A 12,807-nucleotide genomic window follows, 5' to 3' on the forward strand; every position below is an offset into this window, starting at 1 on the left:
CTGCCGCCAATCCAAACAATCAAAACACCGGACTACTCCCACCTCGTAATGAGCGTGAGATTCACTGATAACCCACATACACTTCCACTTCCACTTCCGAGGAGGAGGTGCCCCACTTGGGGATCTGTTTCTGTTTGGGATTCTGATTCAGCTGTAGTACCAGCAGTTTGTTTACCCACCGGAGGGAGCCCCCAATCGCCTCTTATGAATGGCCCACATTGTGGACGCTATGAAATAAAATCACTGTTTGTTTATACAGCCAACACTTCGAATGGCGTTAATTTGTAAGCCAAACAAATGCAGTCAAGTGACGGAAAAGTAGCTGGTACGTCGGAAAAGTACACCGAGAGAAATGGAAACTACAGTATGCATGTTTGCCACAAAACTGGTAATAACTAAGACATTTTCTTATTTAGGTGGATACTATTCATTTCATTGTACTGTTGTACATTTTAAGTACTTCTTAACGGCTTGCCTCACAAGAAACCTTTATTATTAACCAATTACAGGCATTAAAAACACGATAGTTGATTGATTTAACTATATATTTGCACTGCATTTGCTGAGATCACAATATTTCTCGCAGTGTGTCCGAAAATGTTGACAGTCATGGGCTAAGGTCAGTGCACTGGGACTGCGAAAATAGATGAAAATGCCTGAAATGAACATGCGCATATGCAGCTAGTGCCGAGAATCCGGAACCGGGAAATGGGCGGAAAACCAAGGGAAAATGGGCGCCCGTGGGATGTGCGAAAAATCAATAGAGCCGGACTCGCAGTGCACGTGCTACGGATTCGGATGCGAACTACGGTTGCCCAAAGGGGGGTTACGAATTCGCTGCAGAAAATGTGCGGCCCAGCCCCAAAAAAAAAAGAAAAAAAATTCTCAGCCGGAATTGTGTCATTTAACTGTCAGCGAATTTGCGCAGTTTATAATTTTTAAAAATTTCACAGGGGTTCTTTGTTTTATGCCCCACCATCCGGTGGCTTATTGTCTCATTTTGCATCTGCTCAATATGCTAAATTGTGATATTTTCCAAGCCGAGCTTCATTCGCCGCAGACAAAGCGGCAAAATGTCAACAAAACACAGAAAAATATATTGTGAGAGAGACAGAGAGAGCCTCAGCGAGAGAGACAGAGATAGAGAGAGATACTCGTTTTTGTTGTTTTATTGATTTCTTGAAAGGTACACAAAATGCTATTCGCAACAGCAGCAGCAACAACAACAAAGGCGAACAAAGGGAGCAACAAAAACAAGAAGCTGAAGAAGAGGCAGCAGCACTAAAAATTTGGAACTATAATTCTTGTTGAACTCATTTGGGATTATATTATGGCGTTTTTCGCTTCCTTATATCTTTCTGATGTGACACAAATGTTGCTTTTATTGTTTGTTTTGGGCTGCTTTCAATTGGCCAGCTTTTAACTTCATTTAACACTTTTTTTTAGCGTATCTTTGCTTGAGAGATACAAAAGTATCTGATGGATTGCCTATAGGTTTTTTACGTTCGGAAAAAAGGCGGCTGCTGCGCACAGAGAAGCCTGTTCTTCTTTTTTTTCTAACCACCAACTAAACACCTGGCTTTTCATGCGATTTTCACGGTTTTCTTTCGGTTTTTCATAGGTTCCCAGTTCGCACAGTGTTTAACTCATGTTTTAGTTTGTTTCACTTAGGATATTGTTTAATTTTAACAGATATTTGCCTCTTTTTGCATGGCCACAATCGGAATAAAAACCACAGCGACGAGACGACGACGGCGACTGATGATGATGACAGGGAAAGAGACGGATACATTCGCCGCGTTTGCGGCGTGCAGATGAATTCGCCGCCCAAGTGCGGCAGCTGCTTGCTAACATACACATTTTGCGGCGAAGAGAACGTGGCGTGTATAAGAGCATTTATTTTGCTCTTTTAATGTGTGTCTTGAACTCGCCACTTTTTGATCCCAGCGAGTAGGGGGAAATTCGACCTTACATCAACATTTAAAATTCCCTCGCCTTTGGCGCGCAATTTGAATTCGCTTCGCCTTCTCCAATTGCCTCGCAATAAAATGTGGCTAATTAAGGAGTATCTGCTTATCGCAGAGCTTGTTTCGATAGCAGTCGGTGGGCAAGTACACGTTATTATTGGATATTTCCCATTATCTCTGGTCTTAATAGCCTGAATTGCTCTTATCGATTGTAATTAGTTTGTAGTTGCCATGAGATAAAACGTCATAGCTTGGTGGGGTAAAAAAAGAAGCCAATGTGCTCATATTGTTATAAAGCACAGAATCATCTGCTAAAGTTATAAAACACAGTATTATCTGCTAAAGTCCGCTATTTAATTTCTTTTTATAAGTATTATTTTATATATAATATTGTAAGCATATATATTTTCTAGCCTCTAAGCTTAAACCGCAAATTCGCTCATCCCAATTTAGAGTAGCAATTTAGTTCGATACACGCAATTATGCGTAATAGTTCCAAGATCATAAAATAGTTTAAATATGCAATCATAATCACTGCACTTAAAATCCGTTTAACTAACATAGTTGCGATGGAATTCCAGGCCCTTCCGCTCCAACGCCCCTTTTCATTGTGCAAGTTTCCGCCTACGGAAGATACATCATTAGGCATTAGAATGAAATTACCTGCCTATGCAGGGAACCACTTGAAAACTCATTATAACGGTAGCGGGCAACCAACTCACACCCACACACACACACACACTAACACATCCACCCACTCAGCAACACCTATACAGACTCACTCGCAGTAACAAATACAGACACAGACTTTGGTAACTGGCAGTTACATCAGCCGCAAAAGTAGGCGTTGCCAAGTCGCCCCAAAGGCGTTAAAGCACTTAGATTTATGGTCCTACACGCAGACACAGCCAAAACACGCCCACACCCGAAACTCACACACACACACACACACATATCTGAGTCCTGTGCGTATATGCATAGGAATCTATATAGGTATGTGGCATACAGCCTTTGGCAGTCCAGGACTTTGACTCGTTTTATGCATTAATACAAACTTTCACTTCGGCGCTAGTGCTTCATTTTTTTATATACTTCACAGAGAAAAAATAAGTTTGTTTAAGCATATGTTTAGGTAAAGGTTATTGTTTTGTAGCAGCATTATATACTGTATAACAAACCTATTTAATGCATTAATGCTTTAAAATCGGTTTAGTAACTTTTTGTATATTTTTTATTGGTACTTTTTAAATTTTTAATTTATAATTCAGAGCATTCTCAAAACGAATAGGTATTTTGTGCAACTTTATAAGCTGTTATATCCCACAGTGTTTCTCTTTACTGCAGCCTCAAAACTTTTGCCGCTGCATTGAAGTTAAGTACTTAAAAAGTAATTTCCCCGAGCTGGCAGTGAAAAATCGTAAAAAGGATGCGCGCCCCGCGAAAATGTTAATGAAATGATTTGAATTATGCTTACGCTCGAATATAATATGTTTCTGTGCCGCCTTATTATTTGTGGCTTATTAAAAAGTTAAAAGCCAGGCGGCGAGGTGTTGCCGGGCATGACCAATAGCCAATGGCAACCGCAGCTGCTGTGTGGCAAGTGTGGCAAGTGCGGCATGGGCGGCAGGCAAAGTATGAAAAAAGCATAAAACCCATCAAAATAATGTTAATTCATTAAGTGGCAGTAACTCGGTCGGCGCCCAAGTGTAGGCTATAAAAATTTAACGCTCGGAAGGAGTCGCACGGCAGAGCCTAAGGATCCTGAGGATCCTAAGGATAAATGTATGTGGGGTGAATGAAGCAGCAGGCTCCGGCAACGTGCACAAAATGAATGATTTTTATTTATATTTTATGGTTTTTTTTTCTGCCCCGTTTTCGGGTCCTGGTAATTAGACCAGCTTTATGCCGCACTCCGTTTTGGCCAGGTGTGTGTGTATTTTGGGGCCAACAGCAGCTCACAATAAACTGCAAAATTATGTGAATGAGTTTTCTTAACTTTTTTCCGCTCCCCTCCGAGATTTATTCGCGGCACATGGCGGACCGAATCCCAAAAACCAAAAACCAGAAGGAACGGCTGGCGAACAAGACAACGGAGCCAGCAGACCAAATGAAATGAAACAAACAAGCAAAGTTAAATGAACAACTTTTGTGCATTATTTATCTGTAAGTGTAAAGTGTGAGCAGCAGTGAGAACAAGATGGAATGGCTGTCCCATGGTGAACGAGTCGAATGGGGAATACTGTAGGATCTCAATCTTCTTGTTAATCAGTACTTTATTAGTTAGTAAAATAAATTGCAACTTGGTTTTATTAATTAAATTTTAAAATTTGTATTTTCAGAAAATTTCTATGGCTCGAAGTATCTTACATATTTGGTAAGTCAAAATCAAACTATCTTTATTAAAATATTTTATACCAAGTTTGTAAATCTTTGCTTTACTTCAATACATTCTTGGCTTTATACTTTTTGTGAAAAATTCCAACATACCCTGTCTGAATTATACGAATTTGAGAGAGGGCATGATGTGGCGGTTATAAAAATCATAACCACAACTGTGGCAAAAACTCGGTTCATTTTACATGGGCCGACATTGCCTTTGGCATTTTTGCCCCCTGCCATCGACTGATTTAGAGGCCTTTGTTACTTTAACTGTGCGAGTGTGTGGGTTTGTGCTAGCCACTTAGTAAATATTTTATGAATTATCTGTTTTCTATTAAGATGTTTCAACAGAGAAAGCAAAACGTGGGCCGAGCGACAACCGCAAGGCCATCGAGCTGCTTCAAGATGAGCGCTATAAAATCTAATAAACATAAGTCTGTCCCTCGCAATGCACATGTGTGTGTGTGTGTGTGTTAAGTATACGTATACATGAGTGTTTTGCTTGTGTGGTTTGTGGGGTTTTACGAGTTCGGGGTCCATTATGTTACCTTCTTCTGGGGTCCTTATTGATACGGTACGCCCTCGCTTTTGAGGGACGCCCTGAGGGATGCGATTTTTAATATGCATTAAAATTAATAAGAACACGTGTCGCTCTCTCGCACCCGCATCATTGTCCTTGTCGTCCTTGTTGTCGTCCTTCCGTCTTCGACGCCCTCATAATTCCATTTTATCGCGCACAAATTTTTATAGCTGCGCCGCAGGCGTCGATTTTAAATAACGCTCAGTACCCAAATCCCTCTTTCTTACGTTGATTTTGTCGCCATTTTTGTTGGTTGTTAATTTTATGCTTATGAGATAAGAAATTGTGACAAAAACGCTGGAAAATTTATGTGCAAAGCGCTCCGAGACGGTGAGCCGAATACACGGCATATGAATAAGAGATTCCACCATGAAAGGCGATAAATGCTAAATGGAGACCCAGCTTCTTCATCAGCACTGTCATTGAAAATCCTTGTGCGGAACTGGGGCAAACAAGTTGCCAGGGGATACATCCATCCGTGTATTGTGAGTTTTGTATTTAGCCATGAATACATTATCGCCGGATGGTTCTAAAAATGGGACTCAGTTAAACAACAATAAATGGTTTCAAGAGAATGTGGAGCTAAGTGAAGATAACAACACCTACGTACTTGTTTACGTTCATAAATTAAGTCTGCGTTTATTTAAAGAAAAATAATATGGAAAAAAACAAAATCATAGTAAGGCATCCCTCTCGAATCACCTTGCTAACTAATGTTTCAATTTGGAATGCAAATTCCACAGAAAGTGAAGCTTCTCCATGAGCAAACCCGATTACTTGGCATTATCCTGATTTGAGCTAATGCTCGTTTGGAAACCCAACCTCCGAATGGCCTTCCGGGCAACAAATGCAGCTGACTGGCCAAGTTGAAGACCGAGCTCATGTTGCGGATGGCCAATATCCAAGTCAAGTGGGTACATGTCAAATGGACGTTGCGTTGGCAGAACCACAAAAGCAATGAAATGGAATCGCTGTGCCTCCAGCTAAGTGGGTCAATTATGTGGCCAGTCTGCTGCAAGAGAGCTCAAGTCGGGGATCGCTTACCAACCCAACTCTTTGACAGCTTTCCTTTGGCCTGGTGGCTTGTTGGCTTGTTGGTCTTCTGCTGCTCCCAACTGGAATCAGAGGGCGGTATTGGGCATTACTCGGTTCGATTTCGATTCGGGTTCCCGGGGCAGTGGGTTAATTATTGTTTTATGATTTGTTTCGGGGCGGTGAGAGCTGATGCGAACACATCCTTTGTGTGCTGTGCCTGCGTATAAACATTGCTCATACGCCCCGTGTCCCGCTGCTTCTTCCAGCTGCTGTGCCAAAAGGTAACCAAGCGTCACAGGTGGGCGAAATGCAATTACCACGCCCACTCTAGCTCACTCTCGCCCTCTACCCCGTTGTTTAACTAACGAACAATAAAACGAAATTGAATTTTGCGCTTTTAGCGCCAAACGCACAAAGGCAATAACTGAAACAGAGAGGTGGTGGCAAAGAAACGGGGGTGAGGTCACCGAATGCAGGATTGCACTGCGAGAAATCATGGAAACCTCTAGGACACGTACTGTTTTTAAAAACCCCAAACACTCTTAACTCGTTGAAATGAAATACATATGAAATGGTAGCTTTTTTTTTAGATACATTTGTTGAACTTTCCTATTTTCTCCCAGTGCATTGGAGTTTATGTTAGTGTTAGTGCCTCACAGCTGCAGTTTGCGCTGTATTACTGCGTGCGACACCGTGTTGCAGCCACCCGTAGCATTAGGCCAATTATATGCTGCTCTTTTGACATTAAATTCGATTCAATTTATTTGGCTGTCGTACCTTTTTGGCCAGCGGCTCTTTTCCCAAAGAAAAACTCCCCGGCGCTCCGCCCTCGAAAAATGCTTCTGTTATTGTTGGTGTGGCGGGGATAATGATGATGGGGATCCTGCCGGGGCTCCTAGCTGCCTCAAAGGGTTATTGTTGTTTGCACGGAATTTAATTTCATGCTCACACACTCGGTGCAATTTGCCGGCTGCCGTTACAAAGCAGCGGAAATTATCCGCTCGGTGCCGGCGAAATAAGTGAAAAATATTGCAGTTAAACGTCGTCCAAGTTTTTGGGTAATTTTTAATGATTTTTTCCGGATTTTATGCCCACCCAGGGCGCCCTGTGATAATAACAAAAAGTTAACTGCGCATAAAAGTGCGAGTTATGAAATAAAAGAGCTGCCATTAAAACGCCTCAGTGGATTCAGTGCCCTTCGCCTTTTCCACATTACACTCCAGCGAATGAATGTATTTTCGAGTTCATATACATATCTGCTCTTTTTGCACACAACTCAACTGAAAGAACTACGTTTAAAACATCTACAAGGGGTCTTACATCGCAGTAACCATGTTACTGGTATAAATCTTAGCTATATCTGTGGAAAACAACTGCCTGAACGTATTGTCTTGCAGCCGAGAGTAATTTGCCTGTGCAGAAGACAGAAGAAGTGTGGTTTTCGGACCACCTGTTCATTGGGTTTTCCATCAGCTGTCAGATGATCAACCCGTGTACCCAGACATATCAATTGCAGGCTGCATCAAGATTCAAGAGCTCGGGGACAGCCTGTGAAATTTATGATTTCCATTACGGAGCTGCCTGCTCCCCTAACCCCGACACTCACATGCAACGTGGGGCATGCGACATGCGACTGGTTTTCTGGTTTTCTGGGCTTTTGTTGGGGGGTGCCATTTTGGAATCAAGTGCCGAGTTGTCGAAAGAGCTGACTAAATGGCAGACAACATTGTGTACATAATGCTGGCATAATAATATTTCTGTCGCTGCAATGATCTGCATGCCAACGTCCTCACAATGGAATCACCAGCTCCAAATCGAGGAGCACCGAGTCTGTCGAGTTTCTGAAGTCTGTGGAGCCTGTGGAGTCTGTTGAGCTGGTTGCCATTTGTCTGGGCCATTACTCACAGTAAACAATCTTCGCAAAATGTGTGCGAGGCAGCCACCACTGCCAGTTCTCCATTGCCCCAGTGCACCGCTGCAACTTCAATAAATTCCTTGGAAAAATGCAATTTTATTGAAAAATATTTGCTGCTCTCTTTGGGCTGCCTTCTTTCGGTTTATTTTGTCGGTTTTTTCTGGATTTGCGAAAGCGCAAAATGAGCAGACAAAGATAAATAGTGCTAGCGATGCACATGATCACACATAGTCGGTTGAATTTAATTAGAGACTAGAATGAGTTTCAATTACTCACATTTTTTGCTAAGACTCTGTAATAATTCACAGCTTTAGCTATCTAATTTGATATTTCCGAAACGCAATATCCTTTTTCCCTAAAATTGACAGAGCCTCAACGAATGCTTTAAATTTTCAATGTTACCAGCTTAGAGGATAAGCATATTATAGAGTCAAGCTTGATTAGCAGGTGTGGCCAAGTTTTATGGCAATGGAGAGGCCATAAAAACAGATAAAAGAACTTGAGGAGGGAATAAAAATAAAAAGGCGATGGAGCTTAAAAGTTGGGTCAGATAAAAGGTGCAAATTAAAGGTTAAGTTTTAAATCTGTGGGGTGTGCCTTTGCCAGCAGCCAAAGTGGTTTCCATTTGGTGCGCCAGCCAAGTGTTGAGATCTGCTTCCTTTTCCATATATCCTTTATCCTTTATCCCTTATCCTTTTGCGCTTTCCCTTCGCCAGGTCTCATTTATGTCGTCAAGGTGTGTGCATGTGTGTGTAGATAATATGCCTGCGATTTCAGCACGAAACCGAGACGTATGATGATGTTGATGATGATGATGACACACGCACACCACCGCACATGGTCTAGAAGGGGCGCTGTGGCATACAGGGCGTGGCAGCGCTGGGCGTCATAAACAACAGACAAGTTGCACATGCAGTGGAGCATAACTACTCGGTTGCACAGAGCTGACGGGCGAACTACACTTGCCAAAAGGTCTGTCAAAATAGTGTTCCTAAGATCTATAATCATTGCTTAGTAGTTTTCTTTCAATAAGTTTAATGCTGATTTTATGGCTTTATAGTATGGATAATTGCTATCAGAATTTAAAACTGTCTGAAAATCTAATTTTCGAGGTTTGCTTTCTAATTTTTTCAAGTGTTTTTACGCAACTTTACGGGCCAAAGCGAAAAAGTCAGTCCAACAGCTGGGGCAGAGGGGCCGAAGGGGCAAGGGGTTGCTGCGAGGAACAAGGAAAACAGAGGGAAAACTGGCAAAGGGAATCAGTTTGTGCATATTTTAACTCCCACAGGAAAAATTTCACAAGACAGCTACGGAAGTATGACGAACGAGAGCGGCGGCAAAATGGGAAGTGGAAAATGGAAGGCAGGCCGGTAGGGCGGAAAGAGGGGAGAGCGGACGAGATGTTGGCCAACAACTGTGACCAAACAATGTTGAAGCTTTGATGAACCTTAAAAGACAACAACAATGCCAGTTGCAACAGGGAATATGACAAAATATAGAAGGGATATGGCAGAGAAAGTTGGGCATATCGAAGTGTGTGCAGCTGCATGGCCAAAGGGGCGTATGAGTGTTAAAAAATCCCCACTCCGGATGAACTCAACTCGTTTGCACTGGGCTTTGCGTGTTCTACACTTTTTTTTGCCAGTGTATATGTGTGTGTGTGGGGGTGTTGAGGCGTCACTTTAAGCAAATGGTGATGAATGCGTTGTCGTTGGGAGTCCTCGGAGATACGAGAACATTGGCATATTTTATGCAATACTCCAGAGGACAAAGGACGAAAACGAGATGCCTGTACTCTCAATAGTTTTGAGGTTTTTCCACATGCCAACCATTTTTCAATTAATTGTCAAGAGGTTTCCGTTGAGATTGATCAACTAAAAGGTTTAGCCAGGCCAGTAACCAGTCAACAGTAACCAGCAACCAGTGACCAAAGTCGGTTAAATAAAGCCTTTGTGGCCAAGGCACAAAGCTCTCAATCTCCCTCTCTATTAATTGATAAATGCATTTGGCAACCGTCTCTAATTTGGATTTATTTTGCCCAAGTGTGTTGCAACTACATAGGTCCGTAAAAGAATCACAGCTGTCACATAAATAATGTCGCTTGCATATTTATTATATTTTCGGAACGCATCAATTTGCAAGTGCCACGCCCCAAAAACTAAACGTTGTCTGTGTCTTTTTAGTTTAAATTGTTAAAGAGCTTGTGACATTTGGATTTATCTGTGGTTTCCGGCATCCTTTTTGGACTGTCATGTTACCAGCTGGGCGAAAAAAGTTTGCTATCGTTATAATTGATTAATTAAATCTTGCCGGCAAGTTTGAGCAGGACACGCAGGACCAAACAAAGCTCAAAATGTATATGTATTAAATAAAAGTGCACAGGCAAAAAAAGTAATTTCATTGAAGAAGTAGTTTTGCAAATGTAAGCGGAGTGGATCCCATAGGTTACATTTTAAATTTATATTTAACTCTTGCTAAACAAATGCAGTTTCAGTTTCATTAAAATGTTCCAAATTATAATGTATTTTTCTCCATGCAGTATATAGTACATCCACATAGATATAGATTCAAATATGTGAACACACTGAGAGTTGCACATTTTGCTGGCAAAAGTTAAGCAAAAGTTGTCGCAGCTGAAAACTTTTTATAGCAAACATTTTTTGGCTGCTGTCTTTTTTTGTGTTGTTTTAACTTTACATATTTCCGTATGTACGACTGGAATTCTCCTGCTGCTCACTTGTCATCCTGTCAATTGGCAAAACGACTGACAAGAAGCCAGCTTCTCAGAGCACTCAACCTTCAACCCCGCCCATTTGCTCACAGTCCACCACCCACCGCCCATCGCCCACCGCCCACTCACATCCAAGAACAGTCGACGTCGTCAGACTGATATGTCATTACTTATATGGGCACTTGAAAAGTTTCGAGTGAAATGTGCGCCAGTCGAGAGGGAAAATGGGAAAGCCATGGGCACGCGGGGGCACCGGGAAATGCCTCACAGATAACGTGAAAATTCCGTATTTGTAGATAACTCCTTCTGCCACTGGCTCTGCACGTTAAATATAATCAGATTAATAACTGTAAACACTTGTAAAGGACCTCCGCAATGGTGTGTGTAGCTTCTGGGTGGCACCAGGATGCTATAGATTGGATTTCGCCTTTTGGAGCTGAGTTATTGCAAACGGAAATCGATCCTCGGCACTCATTATAACATCACCTCTCCATATAGCCACATACACCCATATCCCCATATTCCCATGTCGCCATATCCAGTTGCTAGGACTGCGATTAGTGCTGCTTCTGAAGAGCAGGATGTGGCGACTGCAGTTCGGAGCTTGATTGATTTATATTCACGTACGGATATGCCAGGCGTCCTGCAATCGAGTCCTGTTTGCAGTTAGTTGACTAAGGTGAAAAATGAGCTGGCAAATGTCCAGGGAAGTTCGTTTCACATCCTTCTATTTGCTTTGTATGATTACTCCATCTTTTAAATAGGAATGTTACCCAATGCATTATAGATGTTTTCCCTGTTTTCGCCATATTAAAGCCCCATCCATTAAATCGTTTTGTGCATTCCGAAACACAGCGCGCTAGTAGAATTCACTTTCATATTTAATTATGCGCCACTTTTTCCGCACCAAATGAAATGGAATGTTTTCGAAAATATTTCGCCTGGCTAAGCGCCTGTCACGATTTTAAAATCCCATATGAGACAAGGCTGTGGGCTGGCCGCAAAGCCGAGGCTTTAAATAAACAATAAAGCCCCGCACTTAATTAATTGTGTTGTGCGGCCCGCGATTGCCATTAAATAAATATGGATTTAGATGAAAAGTATTTATTATTTTTAAGCCTGGCCGCAAAAACATGCCCAGTGAATTATGAGCTTCGAGGCTGGGATAAAATTCAGGATATATGTCGCTGATGGGAAACTCAAACTGGGTGACAAATCCCGATGTGGCCTGGGTATATTGATAATTTTAATTAAGCGCTAATATATTTTAATTTATTATTATGATGTTGGCAGCTCGTCAGAATGCCTATTTGTGTGTGTGCGTCTAAACAAATATGAGGATAGATATGTAAATTGCCGTCTGCTTTTTATGTGACAGCTGCAGGAAACGGGGCGTATGAGTGATGTGATATGAACCTGTCAGAAGAGTTGAGTCTATCAAGTGCCCCGTACTGCGGAAAGGAGGGTATTTAATTTCATGAATTATTGATGCATATTGTGTATTCTCACTCGTGGCAAGCCAATTAGGCCTGCAGCTACCTTTTTATATTGCATTTGTGTGGCTGAGCACCGATGATTTATAATTACATTCACCTGACTGAATCGAACTGCCCACTCCCACTGCCATCCCCACTTTACCCATTCTCGATTACTGATCCCATTCCCAGTTTGCACCATTTTCAATCTGCGGCTGATTTATGCGGTCGCTCAACTCTGGATTAGTTTTATTTACACGCCATTGGCTGTCCGGCTGGTGAAACTCTCTATTCGATTGCCATCGCCCATGGATGTGCAGTAGTATACATGGCTATATATGTGTGCACTCTTCATGCTGCAGTTCATTTTAATTAAACCACTGACAAGTCATAGGCAAATTATTGGCTGATATATTGACATACCCGGGCATAAATTGCAACACGCATCGACTTACCTGCAATTGAAGGAGAGAAGGGAATTTTAATTAATTAACGAGCTAAGTGTGTTGGTATTTCAATAATATTGCATCAAATAATTCGGTGATATAGTATGCTACAAGTGTAACTCAATCAAGTCAGCAATTTTCATTCGTTTTTTTCTCAGCCTGCAAGCGCAATTAAATGAACCTCAAATAAAAGTGTTAAATTCCTGCGAATGCATATTTTTATACATTTTAATAGCTTTAGGGCGACGACCCTAGCTTATTAGAGTGGGGAGTGTTCTT

The 12,807-nt window shown here is 41.8% G+C and overlaps 2 protein-coding genes across 4 annotated transcripts in view; one reads left to right on the top strand and one right to left on the bottom strand.

Annotated features, from left to right (window-relative positions):
- The window catches only part of LOC6538057 (uncharacterized protein C2orf42 homolog), a 124,764-nt gene that overhangs the window by 31,017 nt on the left and 80,940 nt on the right, over positions 1 to 12,807 (top strand). Inside the window, exon 5 of the mRNA XM_015193139.3 lies at positions 4,307 to 4,341. The gene's annotated coding sequence lies outside the window, so the exon portion shown is untranslated. The remainder of the gene's footprint in view (positions 1 to 4,306; positions 4,342 to 12,807) is intronic.
- The window catches only part of LOC6538058 (tyrosine-protein phosphatase 99A), a 111,578-nt gene that overhangs the window by 28,723 nt on the left and 70,048 nt on the right, over positions 1 to 12,807 (bottom strand). The window lies entirely within an intron of this gene.

The sequence above is a fragment of the Drosophila yakuba genome, chromosome 3R, assembly GCF_016746365.2.
Source record: "Drosophila yakuba strain Tai18E2 chromosome 3R, Prin_Dyak_Tai18E2_2.1, whole genome shotgun sequence".
NCBI lineage: Eukaryota > Metazoa > Arthropoda > Insecta > Diptera > Drosophilidae > Drosophila > Drosophila yakuba.